This window comes from Prionailurus viverrinus, chromosome B2 (assembly GCF_022837055.1).
Source record: "Prionailurus viverrinus isolate Anna chromosome B2, UM_Priviv_1.0, whole genome shotgun sequence".
Classification (NCBI taxonomy): Eukaryota; Metazoa; Chordata; class Mammalia; order Carnivora; family Felidae; genus Prionailurus; species Prionailurus viverrinus.
This window is the reverse complement of record NC_062565.1, coordinates 114842829-114848899: the sequence shown is the minus strand read 5'-3', so window position 1 is coordinate 114848899 and position 6071 is coordinate 114842829.

Below are 6071 nucleotides of genomic sequence, written 5' to 3'. Positions count from 1 at the left end.
CCCACAAGCCATGAGATCATGACCTGAGCCAAAGTCTGATGTTTAACCGACTGAACCACCCAGGCGCCCCTTTTGGGGTCTTTTGAGTAAAATCTTAACCCTAGAACCTTGACACAGCAGCATTTTAAATGGCTAGTGCAATTTCCAAGAACACATGTCAACAAGCTTCAGGTGTTAGATACACATAGTACTGTATGCCTCAGAACTTTAATTGGCATAGCTTTCTGCTAAATTCTTCTTCGTGGTCGCTGGTTTGTTAAAATCCTTTTTGGTGTGCTTATTTATAAATAAGAACATATTCATTAAATTTGGCTAAGATACAAATATGATAAACTACATTTTTTTAAAGCCTCCAATTTTTTCCACGCATGTTTTCAATGTAGATGTAATGCATCTTACTGGCCATAATTTGTCTGCCAAAGACTTAACCTCTCTCACAAAACATACCAGGTAAAATGGAAACTGTTTATCACATAGCTAGAAAAAGAAAGTAAAGAGCCCATCCCATTTCATGCAGTTTATACAATATATTTAATGATACAGTTTTTCTCTAACATTTCTTCCAATCCTTTAAAAACTATTTGAAATGTCATCTTTTCCATGAACTCTCTTCTGAATGCTTTAAGTCAGATTGGATATCAACTTTATTTCAGTCCCTTCCTACTATCTTAAACCTCTCCCTGTATTTTGTCTTGTACATACTTGTGAACGCTAATGTGTTCAAAGGTATTAGTGTTATCGACTATGCATTATCTGTTTTAAATATCCTACATTGCATAGGTGGGTACCTCTTATATGGTATACCTGAGAGGAAGTAGTGTGGTATACTGGAAAGAAGAGGTGGTAGGGCTTTGGGGTCAGAAAACCATGGCTTGATTCCTGTATTTGCAGTTCCCTAGCTAAATGGCTGTAGGAAACATACTTAATCTCTCTGCCCCTCAGTTTTCTCACTTGTAAAATAAGAACATTAACACATGAAGTACAGGATGCAAAAAGAGAGCACATAAAGATACCTTCTTTCTATCCTTGGGTCGAATTTCAATTGTTTAAAAAAAATTTAATGTTTATTTATTTTTGAGAGAGAGAGAGAGAGAGCGAGCATGAGCAGGGGAGAGACAGAGAGGGAGGGAGACACATGTCTGAAGTAGGCTCCAGGCTCTGAGCTGTCAGCACAGAACTCAATGTGGGGCTTGAGCTCACAGACTGAAATCATGACCTGAGCTGAAGTCAGGCACTTAACTGACTGAGCCACCCAGGCTCCCCTGAATTTCAATTTTTAATTCAATAGAAGTATCTTGTGTCTCCTAAAGTATATGTTTTTCTTGTATACATATTAATTTAGAGATATAATAGCTTTTCTAGTTGTTATATGCAATTAGTTTAATTTAATTTAATTTAATTTAATTTTAATATTATTCTTATCTAAAAGAACAGCTTTGCCTTATATTTAATGTACAGCGAGGTGTGCTGCTAAAGATACTTATAGCCTTTTTATTTATGCCTGTGGAGATCCCCTGTGTCATGAAATGAAGTGTTGTTAGAAACAGTGAGAAGTTAATGAATCAACAACAGCCCAGTGAGCTGTTATTTACAGTAACATTACCACGATGACTTATGCCCCTGAGGTACCTAGGTGACAAGGGAACTGAGATTGTAAATTAATGTAGATTTAGATTGTTGCACAGGAGGTGCCGATGGCCTTTGTTTTCTATTTTGAGGTACAACAAAGGACAAAGGGATGACGTACTAGCTCAGACACAAGCTAAGCTCACGTTACATTTAACGCTCTGGCCCATCTTCTCGTTTCTTCATTGTGTGAGGAACATTTGCTATTTTGTTTTCATGTTGTGATACATGTAGCCTCCTCTTGCAGCCCCATGACTAATTCTAAATGCCTGAGGACCTCCCACCCTATTTCTTTCCAGGTCCAAAGCCACCTGCTTCCATTGCATAACAGACACAATAATGTGTTCTCATCATGGTGATCATCAGGTGCCTCTGTCAGTTGTACTTAAAAGTCACCAGAAGCATTTATGCAGATTACATGAATAGTCAGGGTGACTTCTGAATGGGCAAATGTCAAAATCATCACAAAAGGTCACTAATCTGATAAAATTCAATGGGGTTACAGAATTTTTGTGTTTCTGAACTTGTGTATGTGAGGATTTCCAAATCAGATTCACTTGTAATGTCAAGGTTATGGTTTTGACTTTTAATTTTGTTATTTTGGGTGATTATTTGAGACAAAAAAATAGAGTCAGAGCTGGTATTTCTAAAAGCACATTTTGAAATATCTTTTAAAGAATTTTACCATAAGAGAAATATTATCCAAAGAAAATACAACTTGATCAAAATGATAAAACATTGGAAAGTTTAAAATATACGATAAAACAGAAAACAGAATATCACATCTATCTCTGTAAATATCTATTTTTCTCCACCTTGTACCACAATGTATTTTAAGCAGTGTTTAACAACATACCCAACAAAGTACAAATAAATAAAATACCAGAGCCAAAGAAAATACAATTTGATCAAAATTATAAAACATTGGGAAGTTTAAACTATACTAGAAAACAGAAAACAGAATATAAAGTATGATGACCCAGCAAATGTAAAAGTCGTATTAACAAATGCAAGCAAAGTAGACTCACCTATTAAGAGAAAAGTATTCTCAAATTGGATCACAAAGCAAAACCAGTAAAAACAAGAAATTTATTTAACACAATGTGACTCAGAAAGATTGAAAATTGAATGATAGAAAAGAATATACTAAAATGAAAATAAAATACAAGGACACATATCATTATATCAGTTGAAACTGGCACACAAACACTAAATGAAACATAGAAGACTCCTTAATGATGACAGAGCACACTCTGCAGTGAAAATATGACATCTGTGAATATCTACTTGCCAAAAACATAGCATTGACATTCTTAAAGCAAAAACAAACTCAAAAACATACGAAAATACACCAAAAACACTGATGACTTATTTTTATTCATTTCTCTTAGCCCATTTCTCTTAAATATTTTAGAGAAAGAGTTCTAAGAGCACTGAAGCCCTAAATAAAACAAAACAAAGGATAAGATAATGCTGACTTGACAAACTCTGTATTACCTTGGAAATAAGTTGTATGCCTTTATTACAAGTACACTCACCATTCACAAGATTTAATTACATATAGGACCTTGAAAATATCTCAATACATCCGAAACAGGAGAAATAACACAGAAAAACTCTCTGATCACAATGTAACACAAACAGAAATAACAGCCAAGTTGGAAAGTGACAAATGCTTCTACTTACAAATTAAAAGCAAACAGAATCCTTTCTTAACCAAGAGAAAATCAAATCCAAAGTGAAAAATACCTGGAAAATGACATGAAAGCACTTGTATGAGAATGTATGAAATATAGCTACACATTTCATTTGGAAAAATTCTCAGCCTTTATATTAATAAAGAAGAAATAATAAAAAAAGTAATGTGAGTATTCATGTCAAGGAGGTAGAAAGGAACAACAAATATCAATAATATTGTAATAATGTGGTATGGTGACAGATTGTAACTACACTTACCATGGTGAGCATTGCATATTGTATAGAATTGTCAAATCAATATGTTGTGCACCTAAAACTAATACAGCAAGGTATTCAATTACACTTTGACAATAAAATTTAAAAAGGCATCTGAAACAGCACCAGCCATATGACAAAAATGGTCAGTTGGTCCCAGGGTATCCATCAGCTCCTGTAAGCCCAGAAGCAGGCGGCTGAGAAGGTGACAGATACCAGAAAGAGGAAGGTCCTGTGTCTGAAGAAGGCAATGGAGGAGGCATAGATGGGGGTGGAGTTGGACCCCAGAGAGAGAATAGGAATTCCAGAGCAAGCAGCAGGCCAGGCTTTATAATCCCTGAAAAGGAAATAAAGACCTCAGATCTAAAGTGATGCTGTGTTCCCTTGTATGCATGGCCTTCCTTTCTACATCCTCAATACCTTTCCCTTTATGACAATGAAAAAGTGCCATTAAAAAAACTATGGGCAAACAAAGGAAAAAATTTAAAACAACAACAACAACAACAAAATAATCCTAAGAAAAGGAGAAGCAACATAGTAGTAAAAGCAAAAATTAATAAATTGGAAAGTGAAAAAAATATAGACCTACTGAATGAATCCAAAAGCAAGTTATTAAAAAGTTAGGTAAGCAGATAACCTCATCCATCAAAGGAAAACAAGAGGAGAAAGCACAAATACACAAATAAGAATTGGAAAAGGGAAATAACTATAGATTGGGAGAAGTCTAAAAGGACCATATGATGTTACTTAACCTTATTCAGATAATTTTGCACATCTTGATAGAATGGGAGATTTTTTTTTGAATGGGAGATTTTCTAGGAAAAGATCTATTTCCAAAACATCTACTCCCCAAAAGTAAATAGTTCAATTGTCATAAGAGCTAGGAAATAATTTGTATTGTTTAACTTCCCTCTCCACCCTAACGCATTAAGCCAAGATTATTTCTTAGTGGATGGTGCAGAAAACTCTAATTTATTTGAGTGCTCTAGAAGAATAGAAAAATAAACTAAATCTCTGAATTGTTTAATCAACTTAACATAGCTTTTGTAACTAAACCTGACAGGAAATAGCACTAAAAATGAATTTAAAATTACTAAATATAAATTAATTTCTATCATAAAAAGGAAAAAAAATCTTAATCCAATGAAGAAATGCTAAAAGGGGAGCTCTCAGAAACATTCCCAGTTACATGGGAAAAAGACAAGCATGTTACCACAGCTATTATTTAAGATTGTTCTAGAGGAACTAGAATAATATGAATACAATTGTTAAGACAAGATTAAAGTCATAACTATTATAGAAGATTTGATAGCACTGTATACGTGTAAACCTTGAAACTCAGATGAAAAACTAGTAGCATTCACCTATCGTATAATAAACAACTAGAATATGTAGTAGAAAAAAGGCCTCATGACCCTGCTTAAAACAGCTACAAAGATAATTAGGAATAAAATTAACAAGAAACATGTAAGATATGCATATTTAGACAGATGTTTAGGAAAATGAAAAAAAATCAAGCTATATATGATTCTAGAGGTAGGGAATAGCTTTGGGATTGTTCTGAAGAACATTATAAAAGTTGCTAACTCTGGGAAGAGGTGTCAAAATGTTGACATCATTTTGTCCTTTTGACTGCTTTACCATGTTCGTGTATTACCTATACAATAAACACATGAATTTTATTTTTCTTTTATGCAAGTCTTAAGATCCTGCAGTTATTAAATTTTAATCTTAATTTGATTTAAACTTCCCTTAAGCCAAAGCAAACGGAAAAGTAAGGAAATAGTAATTGAACAACCAACCAACAAAATCATGATCATTTACATGATTTATATCATTCAAAAGGAAAAGTATACCAGTTTATTAAGGAAAGAAAAGCTTACTCTGTCTTACATTTGAAAGAAACTTTACACATTTATTTTTTCATAGTCATAATCAATGTCGGCTCTATACATTCCTGTGGTTAGAACAGATAAACGTGTGGCAGAGCAGCGCCTGGGTGGCTCAGTCGATTGAACGTCCTACTTCAGGTCAGGTCATGATCTTGCAGTTTGTGAGTTTGAGCCCTGCGACAGGCTCTATGCTGAGAGCTCAGAGCCTGGAGCCTGCTTCAGATTCTGTGTCTCCCTCTCTCTCTGCCCCTCCCCCACTCATTCTCTGTCTTTTTCTCTCCCTCTCTTGCTCAAAAATAAACATTAAAAAAAATTAAAAGTGTGACAGAGTGTACATTTGTCCAAATTCTATCCTGCTTTTCTACAATTAGAATCATCAGTGGGAAGATGTTGCCTAGCTCAGAATCACATATCCCAGCACTCCTTGCAATGAGGTGTGACCACTCACCTAATTCCTACTAATGGAAAGTGAGCATAAGATTATGAGTGCTGTTTCTGGCTAAGGCTTTTAACCAGGCTCTCCAACATCTTCTACCATTGGATGCATATAGTGATGAAGAACTAGGGCATGACAGAGCCACAAAATATTCCCAAATCATC